Source organism: Centruroides sculpturatus, unplaced genomic scaffold, assembly GCF_000671375.1.
Source record: "Centruroides sculpturatus isolate CEXI.00-Female unplaced genomic scaffold, Cexi_2.0 scaffold288, whole genome shotgun sequence".
Classification (NCBI taxonomy): domain Eukaryota; kingdom Metazoa; phylum Arthropoda; class Arachnida; order Scorpiones; family Buthidae; genus Centruroides; species Centruroides sculpturatus.
Genome location: NW_019384547.1, coordinates 649,442 through 661,044, shown reverse-complemented (window position 1 = coordinate 661,044; position 11,603 = coordinate 649,442). Strand labels below are relative to the sequence as shown.

The following is an 11,603-nucleotide window of genomic DNA, read 5'->3' as shown; positions in this document are numbered from 1 at the left end:
GTAATGTATCTTTTTTTATTTTTTTTCAATTCTAATTTATCCTTTATTTTTCACATTATAATATTCCGCTGGCTTAAACCGACTTCCTTCGCGTGAAATAAAATTGCTAGGAAACGGACTCGTCAATTACCACATTTAAATTTCCTTTCGTCGCTTACCGTTATGTCATTTAAACCGCACATTTGACATTTGTCGTTTACCGGTTTATTTACAACTTATTTTTCTTTCAAACAATCTTCTGTGTTTCATTTGTGACGTAATTCTAAACAATACCCCATTTAAATTTCTTTTGTGATCCGTATTGTGTTATTACAAAATACTTATACCTGTTGTCCTTGAATGAATTCACTGGAAAGCGATGGAAAGTTATTATCCAGTATTGTTTTCTTATTGCATAATTACACATTTATGACTTGCTTTTTTTTATTTTGCAGATGTTAATTTTGTATTTGATATCTTGGTATTCGTGATGACATTTACTGTATTCAATTATGGGTGATCAGATTTAGTAATTTATACATATCTATTCGCTTAATATTCGTTTTAATGTGTTATAAATTATTACGTCGGTTATAAAATTTGACAGTGGTTAAATCTGTTTTTAATATTACATTTTTTTATTGTTAAGTAGTAGTATTTTCTTATATAATGTGTTCGAAAATTTCAAATAGTTTAGGCTATGTTTTAAAACTGCCGTTCTGTTTTTTCTTTATAAAAAGGAAACTAATGACATTTTACGGACACAAACATCGCATAAAAGGGACATAAAATAATTTAATTGAAAAATATTTTTGTTTAAAAATACATTAATAATTACATAAGTAAAAATTGATGTAAAAATGTAAGGTACTCTATTTAAAAATTTTAATAAAAGATGTTAAAAAAAATGATGAACTGTTTTATTTTTTTATCTGATAATATAAAAGAGAGAGAGGGGCATGTAATAGTAATTATTTAAAAAACTACATAATTAAGTGTAAAAAATCAATTATATATTACAAACTGTTATCTGTGATTTATTTTATAAAGTTTTTTTTTTTTAATCTACAAAGTTGTATTGTCAAATATGAGTTTTCAACAATTGTCATAGATCAACAGTGTTGAAACCTAGAAAAAGCCCAGTGTCCAGTGGCAGATTTAGCACTTGAGAGGCCCCAGGTGCAATTCAATTTTGAGGCCCCCTCTAAATGTTTTCACTATCCTTACACACTACATTGTGCATTCTACATTCATGTTTTTTTACTCTGGTAGGAACTATACCTGTGGTCCAAAAAAAGTGAAACATGGGGAAATAACATTGAAAATTAACTAATATAAAATTACAACTACCTGGCTGTATTTAAAAGGTTACTGTTCAGATTGTATTAATTATGAAAATTGAAACATATTGTTACAAGAATTATTAAGTTTCAATAGGTAAAAGTGTTTAAAAAAAAAAAAATTAGTAATCCATGGATAAAAGAAATAATTTTCTTTTAAATTTACTAATGATTTTTATTTTGAGAGCTGAATTTTGAGGCCCCCTTGATTTATGAGGCCCTGGTGCACATCGCGTGTGCCTGTGCAGAAATCTACCACTGCCAATGTCTAGTATCAACACTTCATGGTGTCTCAAAAATTATAGATCAATTTAATATTAATCAGGAAAAAGAGTAAGTAAAGTGAATTATATAAAATGAAGAGAGTTTTATTTCTATTCAAACAGTACTTAATACAAACTTCTGAATAAGTGTGAATTAAAAAAATATTAAGACCCATAGGGTTCAAATGAAACTTACAATATTTGGAGAACAAAAGAAATCTTGAAATTTAGATTTATTTAAATTAAAAATATTTTATTGATTTTTATTGATGTACAATATTTTTACTGTGCATCAATAATTTCTACTGAAAGCAACTTTACAAATTATGATAAACTTTGTTTTTTTGTTGTGATATAGTTGCTATGGACACTACATTTGCTTTGAAGATTGCATTTGTTGTAAAAAAATGTTTTGTGGTTAATTTGAATTAGTTTAAGTTTTTTTCCTAATCTTGTTATATGAAATCTCCAAATATCAGTCTTGTGTGCCCAAAAGTGTTAGAGTACTTGTAAGATAATACTTTTATCTTTTGAGATAAAAACATTAGTAACTGATTGATAGAGCTTTGATTTTTGAACTCATATACATAGTAAATAAATATTTCAGGTAAAGAAAAGTTATACACTAATTGTATTTGTGAAAACTATAATAGAAGGAATATTCAGAAGTAAATAATAAAAATATAATGTGTAAAATTAAATTTTTATTGCATTTTAGTTATCATTTGTCAACTGCTTTCTTTTTCGGCAGTTTATTTTTCAGTTATGGCTTCTTTACTTTTCTTTGTTAACTTTCTTACAGTATTTGATTCCATCTCAGTCGTGACCTCAAAAACATTCATTCTAGTATTTGTTAGCATTTTCTTTTACTTAACCATTTATATAGTCAAACTAATTTACATGTTCTTCACCTCTCTTGTGATTGTCAATTGACTATATAATGAAATACATACAATTGTTCTTTTGTCGTATCATATTATTCTTTTTTGTCACTATTCCAAAAGTTCAATGAATAGCACTGTATTCTGTATTTTATGACATATAAGATGCACCCCCATTTCAGCACAGAATATTTAGAGAAAGTATTTAATGTATTTAAGCCATTCTACATAATAAGATAACTGTAGCAAGATGTGACATAAATACATATATTAAAACTTCATTAAGTTGAAGTTTAATGGTAAAAAAACCCCTACTTCAAGTTAACAAGTGTAATGTGTAATTTACTCAAATTTTTCTGTGGCCTTAATTGTCTCTCAAGAATGCTGTTCATAGCATGATTACAAAATTGTATACAGTTTATGATAGTTTTGAGGGTGTTATCAAGGCACCTCTTGTGTCCTAATCAAAGTATCAGTAAAATAATGTATCAGTAAAAGGATGTTGAACTCGTAATGACATGGTGTTGGTTTTTGGCATGGAGCCATGGTATTTATCTTAATTGTCTGTATTTACATAGAATATAAAAGAGAATGAATATCATGGAACAGAAAGGATAGTAGATACACAGGAAAATATATTTGAGTTAAAAGTATCAACAATTTTGACTTAATGAGATCTTATTATATGGAAAACCTTATATTGTGCTTAGGACCTGTAAACAGTTTCAAGTTAATGCAGTTTGACTTTTAGCAAGGTTTTATTGTAGCAAAGTATGCATCCAACTCTTCAAAGTGAAGCAATAACCTTTTCTCAACACTTATCTAACTTTCTGTAATATAAGTGTTCAGAAAAGGTTACTGCTTAACTTTGAAGAGTTGGATGCATATGACAAAGAATTTATTGATAATTGTCTTATATTATCTAACTAATATTTACAATAATTGTTTTTAAATGAACAAAATTAATAATAATAATATGTTTAATTAAATAAACAATAACATTTCTATTCAAGAGTTAGGCTAGGTTAGGTTACACTATACTTTAGAGAATTTATTACTCTGTAGGAGAACTTTATATCTCAGATGCAGGATTTTTTTATCTTATATACTGTAAAATATGGCACTTTACTCATGTCAGATGAGTTTTCATTGACCCTGTTTTTATCAATTTTTTCAGAGTCTCAAATAAGTCTTTTTGTAATACAGTTTTCTGAAATAATTATTTTTGGATTTCCATATATAGTATTCTAAAAATATTTGCTTTTGAATCTCACAGATTAAAAAGCAAAGAAAGTCTGAATATGATTAATTTATATTATTATAAATAATTTATGTAACCCATATGCAAATAAATATCATATAGTAATTAAATTAATTAAACAAGAACTTTGGATAATGTTTATACTGTGAAATATTCAGGATTGTAAAGAGGGGAAGCTGGAAATTTTTCTCAGGCCCAAAGAAAATGTAAAGACCCCATAGTGGTTTATCCCTATAAATTAATTAAATTCTATTATTTTTACTAACAAAAATAAAATTATTAAGACTGCTATTTATTAGCGAAGAAACATTAGGTATTTCAATTGTTCCAAAAGCAAAGGTACAAAAGAGGTCAGCTCTACTCTCAAGCCCTTACCAAGCTTTTGATAAAATACATTAATACTTGTGACAGTAATAATCAATAATTTATTTTTCAGAATAAAAACAAATCATACAGAGTAAACAGTGTTTAATTATAATTACATCTTTAGAAATTATTATTAATATAAATGTTTATTACTGGTGCATATGTTTATTTCCTTTTTTTAGCTGAAAATAGTTGATCTGATTTAAACTGAAGCATTTTTGAGAAGGTTAATTGAAGAATGTAACATTCTATAAATATGAGTACAGAATAATTCATTTTTGCAAATATTTTTGCACTCTATTATCAAAATGATATAAGAAAATAGAACATAAATACTCTATTTTAGAAAGGAAGTTTATAATTTACTTATACTGATGTAAACAAATTATTGCAATATACAAGATAAACAGACAGAATATCTTTAGCAGTGCATAAATGTTTGAAAATTGTTAATGTTTTTGACCCAGTTGATCAGTACCCTAAAGATGACCTATTAACTGTGTTGAAAATGTTAGCTATTATTACACCACTAAGTGTTATATCTATTTCTAAAGTCATATATTAAGCAATGTAAAAAATGTCATAAATATTTTTAAAAATTATTACAATAAATTAAAAAATATAAGTGTTTTAGTTAATAGTTAAATTTAGAAAAACATAAATATTTAAGTTTTTAAAATTTAAATTTTTGTTTTACTTTGTTTTATATTTTTATTGTTGAGTATTTAATATTTTAAATAAATTATGTTAATGTTTTAACATTTGAGATTACTATCACCTTAACATGTTTTCATAAATATGATGACCTGAACTTTACAACTTTAACTTCTCTGACTTTCTCATATATAAATCACTATCATTAATACTTTAACATTTATATAATCTACTTACAGATTAATTTCAATGTAACTACCAAATTTGTAATTATTTCTATTTGTCATTATTTTTAGACACTTTTTGTGAAATGTTAAATAATAATTAATATTTTGAAATTTTATTTTCAAGTTAAAGTAAAGAAATTGTCTTTTATATAACTAATTTAATATACAAATGCTTAGAGAAGGCAAAAGAAATGATTTCACACTTTGTAATTTTCTATTAAAAAAAAAGTACTTGTGAAATTCAGCATAATATGGTTTCTGAAAGACTGCAAAATTTTTTTATTTGTGTACTTAAAATGTATATGTATATATAGAAAAGCTAAGTATAGTTGTTTTTTTTTTTTTTTGCTGAGTGCTCATTTACAAAAGTTATTTCATATTTTTCAAATTGAAATCTAATCAGCTATTGAATGTTTATAATTATATAAATTAATTGGCTGAGCATTCAGTTTTTAATAAATAGTTTTGAGTTTAGAATTGGTAAATGATCAAAAATTGAAATAAATTATTGACATAAATTTATACACAAATTTATATTATAAAATTATAAATTTTGTAATAATGTTAATAAAGTTATATTATTAAAATCAGTAATTTTAAGCAATTATAATAGTATTTGCTATTGATATATCCAAATATTTAAAAGTATGTTTCAAATAATTCACGTTCAACATCCTAATACGTTTTTATACTTAAAAAATTTAAAATAAATAATTATTTCTTCATATTAAAAAACTGTGGAATATCACTAGTCACTTATAATTCTGTTGTAATAAGTTTTATTTATGTCTCTTTAATTAAAATAATTTTTAATAATTTTCTGAAAATTATTAAAAATTATTTTAATTTTCATTCCATTTTAAGATTCGTAATCTATTCAGATTTTTTTTTGCAGTATTATGTAAATATGTCTTAAGAGTTTCAATCAAAGTTCATTATTCAAGTTGACTTAGACCTTTGAGTTTTATTAACTAATTTTAGGCTGTTTTTTCCTTTGAAACTGTTTTAATAATCAACTCGATTATCTTATGAGTTTAATGTACTTTGAAAGTTTAAAGGTTATACACTAAAAAATTAATAAACTTAGAGAGCAGATGTAATGCTTGTTTAACATATTTTATAAATAAATAAAAAATATTTAATGTTTAATTGAATTTTTATGAAATGTTATTGATATTGTGTTTAAAATGTAGAACAAATGTTAGAAAATTAAAGGTATATTATTAATTATAAATATTCTAGTTTTATTACATTATTTATAGATTAAAAAAACTGAATGAAATGATTTCTGCTTCCTGGTGTTATTGATTAAAAAATTTAAAATTTTTTTCAATACAAACTACTTTCATTATTATTTAATCAGATAAAATATATAAAAATAACATGAATAGATTTAAACATTGAGATATAATTTTTTTTCACTAGAAGCTATTTACCATAGATTCTATCAATACTTTTAAAATTCTGTATTATAATTTTCATTTCTTTTTATACTGGAAAATAATATATTAATTCTGTCTAACAAAAACAATATAGTTAGATACAGAGATGACAGCTAACATTTCCATATTCACAATGAAAGATCAAGAGTTAAATGTTAACCAATTATCATTCACTTTATTTTTAGTATGTGAACTATATCAACACTTATGAGTTAGTGGTTAACTTCTAATTCTAACTCTTGATCCTTGGTTAAGAATATAAGTGTGAAAAAGCATTTACAGTCGACCCCCGTATAAGATCATTGATTATTCCGTTTTATATTAATTCCATGTTGTACGAGTCACTTAGATTTTACAAATACGTGTACCGGGCTGTGAACGGCTCATGTATTTGTAAAATTTAAGTGACTTGTACAACATGGAATTCATATAAAACGGAATAATCAATGATCTTATATGGGGGTCGACTGTATTCCTTAATAAGAAAATATTCAATATATGTTATAAAAAATTTAACAATTCTTATTTAACAATTTAATACAATAACAAATTTAATATATGATATTGATATATATGAATATTTACAAATTTTATATTTAATAATTTAAACAAATTTAACAATTCTTATTTTATAATTTAATATAATAATAATAATGTATTAAATTAAAATTAATTTTTAGACCACTCCTTATCACAAATATATTGACTGAACATGTCTGAATCACATTGAATTTATTTTGATGCAATTACTTTTAGCAATTAATTAATAAATTGCATCAAGTGGAATGTATTTTGTAATAACTATTTATAGATAGTTATTACAAAATGTTTTGCTTTTAATGAAATAATGACTACATAATTGTCATGATTATAAATCTTTATTTAATACAGTATAACTTGTTTATTGTTATATATGATTTCATATATACAGTAGAGCCTCGAAAACTCAGCACTCGATAACCCGGCACTCCGGATAACTCGGCCACACCTTGGCAGGGCGAAAACAAACTTAGGCGAACTGAACTTTCCCGTTTAAACTTAATCTTTTTATATGGAATGAAGATAGCGTTGATTGACCAATGAGCGCTTCGTAGTCCTATTGGAGGTCTGTGCGATCGTCCAATGATCGACGGCCAATTATCTATTATGTTTTCAAAACTGACGGTCGTTTCTCGATCCGTATTTCTATGGTGACAACCGTTGCTTGTTTGAAAAAGAGAAAAAGCGTGGGAACCATACATCTAAATGATTCCATCACAACAACAGTACTCTGCAATGGCATCTTCCGTTAAAAGAAAACAAGTGAACATGTCTATGGAGCAAAAGATGCGGGCATTAAAGAGACTGGATAACGGAGAAAGTGTCAGTGCAGTAGCTAAGGACTTGGGAGTCGGCTAGATAATTTTCATTGTAAACAGCTTTATGCTTTTCTGAGGTCTGTCTTATCAGGTAAATTACTGTACACAGTGTATTCATTAATTTTCATTTTCGTGTAGTAAAGGCTCTATGCCTTCATAAAGGACATACTTTTCCTTTGTTTAAGGGTATTTGGGCAGTTTATTCTCTGTTGTATTCTCAAGCAAACAATACATACAAGTACAGTACAATATTTTTTGAGGAAACACGCATACTTATCCTTTTTTAACCCCATTTCTGATAACCCGGCATTTTCACAAACTCAGCCACCCTTTGGTCCACATTAGGCAGAGTTTTCGAGGCTCTACTGTATCAAATATATTTTTCTATAAGAAAATAATAAAATTCTAGATTTCATGAAAACTTAAAAAAAACTGCACATTGGAGAAATGATAAACTTAAATTTAATCAAACATTGAAGAAAGTTTCAACTGAATAATAAAAATTAGACAATATAAATATTTAATTTGAATAATATTTTATGATTTCAAAAACTGTAAAATGTAAGTTTAAAATAATATTAAAGGGATTCAATTATATGATTATCAAAATTTCACAATTTTTCATAATTTAGAAACCAAAAGGAAAAGAAATATTGTAAATGTTATTATCCATTGTCTGATAAAGATAAGCAATAGTTTTTTTTTATTATCAATGATTTAAATGACTAACTTGTGAAAGCTATCGTGACTAACATTAACTGTGATTTATTATACCAAATAATGCAACGATAAAAATGAATATAAATAAGTTGTATAACTTTTTTTATATTTTATGTTCTCATTGCTATTGAATGTAGTTAAGTTTAGCTTTTGTTTGAATACTACAATCATATTAATTGATTTTATAACATATAATGATTAAAAGAATTAGGTTCTTTGGATATCACTGAAAGGAAGTGATCAGAATGCATTTTAAAAGATCTTTTTATCATCATGATTCTTTTATTAATTTAAGATTTACTGTCAGTTTTCAAGTTTAGATAGAGACAGCAAACTTGATATTAGCAATATTGATAGGAATAATGGTTCTTATCAATATTAAGTTATTCTAAATATTAAACTGAAATATCTCTATTAAAATGTTGTCAATCTCTAAACTTGCTAATAGATATTTGCTACATATCTGATCATTTGTATAAAACATCATGTCATTATTTTTTTTTTATTAATAAGAACTATAATATCAAATTATTTTTTGTAAGTGACTAATGCACAACTGTTAGGTTGAAACAGTTATAAGTAATTTATTATATTATTCTAAACCAATAATAGCTTAGTTAGAACTATTATTAAAAGTTACCATTGATAGTACTAAAGATTACTGATAACCAAAAGTAACAAGTATATATTGCACTTTAATTCAATACGAATCAGGAATAGCATAGATAACTTGTTGGCCAAGACAAATAAGGCATTAGTCTACAATTCTAGGGAATATCAATATGGGTGAGCAACTTCAGGGATTTTTTTCTGGGGTGGTCCTGGATATATCAATTCCCATCCCTCACCACCTGGCTGCCCTCATTGTAGCCTGGCCAAACACACAATGGATGTCATTAAAAATTGCACCAATCTGCTCGATTATTTATCAAACTATATTAATAAAATAATGTAGCCTGATACTGTAAATAGTCTGGCAAATTATTTGGCAATAGTAATTGAATCAGATTGTTGTGATTATTATATTAGATGTGATTAAAAAGCTCTCTTAATGCACACAGGACAGAATTAAAAGAAAAAGATAGGAGTTTCTCTTTATTGTGAAACACTTGCATTTTTTAAACATATATTATTTTCATTGCTTTCTTTTTCAATTTTATATTCTAATTTTTTATTCATCTGTATTAATTTTTTAAAATTAATACAAATGAATTAATACATGAATTAATACATATTTTAAAATTCAATTGCTTTGAAATTTTTGTCTGATGATTTATGTAATAATACTCTAAATCAGTGTTTCTCAACCTCTAACGAATCGTTGCACCCTTCAACGTAGTATCGCCCCCTTCACTACAAAATTTCGATACCGAGGGACAAGGCTAACGACAAATTCGTACAGCATTGAATAGACTAGTTACTAGTATAATGTTATTTGTTTAATTATTGTACGATATAACGAATAAAATATCTAATTATTCTTAATATAATGTTTTACTATATCGCCCGAAAATTGTTTTTTGCCCCCCAAAATATAAATTGTTGCTAATCGCCCCCTGAACGTGGAAAAACGCCCACATGGGGGCGATATCGCCCCCGTTGAGAAACACTGCTCTAAATAATAATTAACTTTAAAAAAATTTTATTTTTGTTCTATTGTACTCCAGAATCCCATAAAACAGAATTCATGTAACTGTATTGTATGTTGGTATGTATAATTTTTTCATTTTATTTGGTATAAAACTTGAATTGCAGCAACATTTTTCTTACACTTCATATTTTCTTTATAAATACAAGTTAGCATAGTTGTTCTGAAGAGGTTAGGAGTGGGAGGTGAACAATCTCATTTTTTGCTAATTATTCCAATGTCCAATTGTCCCAAAAATTTGCAGTTTAATCAAATTTGCCTGTTTAAAAAAAGCTGAAGCTACACATATGATTTGTTTATTAACCTTTATTAAGCAAATTTTTATTGTTAGTATGTTTCTAAGCTGATTGAAGCTTTTTTAATAAAGATACTTTTCAAAAATAACAGATTTATACCCAGCTTAATTTTTTTCAAAGACAAATGTTCAGTAATAGTAAGTCTAACCAAGAGCATACCAGTATGTATACATGTAACACATCAACAATCTGAAGTTCTGAGTTTACCTTTCAAATGATTAAATTAATCATTTGAAAGAATATTCCAGAACTTCAGATTATTAAATGTCAAATAATAAATTGAATAAATGTCAAAAAATAAAAATGAATAATTATAAAAAATTATTTATTGACATTCCACTTTATTTCATTTTTTAGCCATTTCTCTTAAACCAAGAATGTCTACCAAGTTTTTTTAACATGCTAGTAACATGAGTGTGCTTAGTCTTAAATCTGTCATTGTTGATCTTAAGAAGTAATTTTTAATCTTCTTCATGTTGTTTACTATGCATTTATTATTTGTAGCAGTTACTGGAGATGGTGAAACTATCCTGCACATACAGTTTGCAAATGGCAATATTTACTTTTTCATTTCTGATGTTTTCAAAATGAAACTCATAGTTTTATGTGTAAGGAAAGGGATGTATTGGAAAGTATTTTCATCTATATATGTAATGCATAATAATCAGTGCTGACACGTTTGATCTGAGAAAGAATTCCATTGATGCCTCTATAAGATCAAATGACATTCTTTGCCATTCCACAGATGGTGAAATGCAATATATATATAGACTCTATCTTGCTAGATGAAAAATCAATATTAGAATAATGAGATAGTCTAGAAATTGGTAAAATTGCAACTTGTAAAACAAATCAGAAGTCTGTTCTATTTGAATTTTGGGTTGTTTATCCAATTTTCATGGCAAAACTTATTAGTAGCGAATTGTTATAAATTTCTGATAAATTCAACAATATATCCAAAATAAATTCAGGCCAACTACAAAAATAATCAGGACGCTTCAATGATTCCATGCTCCCCTTCTATTGGTATTCCCCTGAAAGTTTGAAATACATACATATATATTGGGCTATTGATTATTTATAAATATAAACATAAGTGAAACATTGCCAAATTTAATTATTACTGTATTAAAATATGACAGTAGATGCAGGCATTACTGATGATACA

The 11,603-nt window shown here is 26.0% G+C and overlaps 1 protein-coding gene across 1 annotated transcript in view; it reads left to right on the top strand.

Annotated features, from left to right (window-relative positions):
• LOC111623542 (phospholipase ABHD3-like) overlaps window positions 1–11,603 on the top strand; it is a 49,067-nt gene that overhangs the window by 240 nt on the left and 37,224 nt on the right. The gene's annotated exons all lie outside the window — the stretch shown is intronic.